The sequence below is a fragment of the Schistocerca nitens genome, chromosome 5, assembly GCF_023898315.1.
Source record: "Schistocerca nitens isolate TAMUIC-IGC-003100 chromosome 5, iqSchNite1.1, whole genome shotgun sequence".
In the NCBI taxonomy this organism is placed as follows: Eukaryota; Metazoa; Arthropoda; class Insecta; order Orthoptera; family Acrididae; genus Schistocerca; species Schistocerca nitens.
Genome location: NC_064618.1, coordinates 698,495,215 through 698,497,521, shown reverse-complemented (window position 1 = coordinate 698,497,521; position 2,307 = coordinate 698,495,215). Strand labels below are relative to the sequence as shown.

At 38.1% G+C, this 2,307-nt stretch overlaps 1 non-coding gene across 1 annotated transcript; it reads right to left on the bottom strand.

Annotated features, from left to right (window-relative positions):
* Window positions 1-216: 216 nt before the first annotated feature.
* Trnas-cga (transfer RNA serine (anticodon CGA)) lies at window positions 217-291 on the bottom strand. The gene has a single exon. It is a non-coding gene; the product is annotated as a tRNA-Ser (tRNA).
* Between the last annotated feature and the right edge of the window lie 2,016 nt (window positions 292-2,307).

The following is a 2,307-nucleotide window of genomic DNA, read 5'->3' as shown; positions in this document are numbered from 1 at the left end:
AATACATATGTTAAATGGGCGACAGACTTCGGAAATAGAAGACTTGTATACAATTTTAGTCGTATTTTATGTTCCATGTCAACTGGAAAACAAGAGGGACTGATGTTATCAAATACTCTAGTCTGAGGTGGCAGAGTAGTATGGTATCTCTTCACGGCAGTAATCATGTAGTTTTACTAATAACGAAATTGAAACTTCCTGGCAGATTAAAACTGTGTGCCGGGCCGAGACTCGAACTCGGGACCTTTGCCTTTCGCGGGCAAGTGCTCTACCAACTGAGCTACCCAAGCACAACTCACGCCCCGTCCTCACAGCTTTACTTCTGCCAGTACCTCGTCTCCTACCTTCCAAACTTTACAGAATCTCTCATTCTGGAAACATCCCCAAGGCTGTGGCTAAGCCATGTCTCCACAATATCCTTTCTGTCAGGAGTGCTAGTTCTGCAAGGTTCGCAGGAGAGCTTCTGTAAAGTTTGGAAGGTAGGAGACGAGATAATGGCAGAAGTAAAGCTGTGAGGACGGGGCGTGAGTCGTGCTTGGGTAGCTCAGTTGGTAGAGCACTTGCCCGCGAAAGGCAAAGGTCCCGAGTTCTAGTCTCGGCCTGGTACACAGTTTTAATCTACCAGCAAGTTTCATATCAGCGCACACTACGCTACAGAGTGAAAATCTCATTCTGGGAATAACGAAAATGTTTAATTTCAATACACTCCTTTGAAAAACGACGCGTGAGACCACATCAGAGACAAATATTACTATAATGACAATTATATTTTTTCTGTAATACAGAACCTAAAAGATTTTGGCAAGTGACAGTACTGTGAACAATTGTGACAGTATTTTAAATAATTTTAATAGTTCACAGATCGCAGTTGCATAGGAATTTAAACGTATATAAGGAACGTTTTACTCCAGTGTCCAGAGTCATCACTGTGCCCACGTTATGGGCTGTGTAATGAAAACAAGGATAGAGGCTATTTTTAGCTATGACATATAACAAAAAATTGTTTAAAAACTTAAGTAAAGGCTCATAGTATCAGTGCAGCAATAACGAATGTTCTGCAATGTTTTTAAGAAAGCTTCTTTTGCAGTTGAAAACATGTCTTGGTGATTTATAGTATAAACTGCTCCCCCACATGCTAAGGTACATCGCTTCAAGAGTTCGTTTCTTGTTCGGCTGTGTTCACTCCATATTCCGTGGGTCCAATCTTGGCTAAATGTTATATATTTTTAACAATATTATTGGAGTAAAACTATTTGTATATTACTGGAATATTTTTAAATTTATGTGTCGTAGTTGGGCAACATTTAAGAGGGTTCCTTGATACTATGTTAATGACTGTGTCTTGTTTTCTAATTAATAATAAAGTACAAAGATATGATGGGAGTCACAGCTCCTGATAGAGAAGTTGCGTTTAATTTGTTTTAAGAAATAAAGAAATATTAAATCATCATCAAACGGTTGCGAACACCTTTCGATTGCAGTACCACAACTCCAAAAATCGTTACAAAAGGTACTGTCAACGTCCTTTATGTAAGAAATGTAATAAAAGTTAACGACATGTTCGCAAGGCTGTGTACGGGAACGTGTTACTTACCACATAACACGAAACAGATTTTTTAAATGTAACACACACATCTCCAATATCATGTAAGTAATTTAAAAAACACATGTTACATGCAAGCATAGTGTTGTTTGCTAACGTGTCTTACCTATTTACCGTACTTTTGGTATTATGTTACAGATATTTGAAAATGGACTAAGGCTAACGCTCGCCAATAATGTAATTTATATGCATGGGGCATTGGAGGAATAAAACTGCCTGCCGACATTGCTTAAAATAGTTCCACAATGTAAACAACACACTGAGGCTGTATACCTGTACTTCGAGAAATTGTTAAATAGTACTCTTTTTGCATGAAAATTGTAAGCCTTATTGCTTCATAAACAGAAAATAACGAGTTCACTGTATTCCCAATTACAAGAGAAAAATGTTGTTCCCGATACTTTCTCCAGATTTAGCTAAATACTTGCGCTGTGTAATGAACAGTATCAATTCATCTTATAAACGACACGCAAGTTAACTTCTTTCACCATCATATCCATATAGTAAGCTCAATGGTAGTATCACTGTCATTAATATGGTATTAACTAGGTTACAAACAGTTGCATTGCAGTCACTCGCCTAATATGTACATTTATCTGAACTTCCCAATACGTATGGTTTCTCAGATCTTAGGCACATACTCCTTGCCTGGCGTAATGCCCCCTTTGTCGACACGTCCAGCATAATATATTATGTTGCTCCGT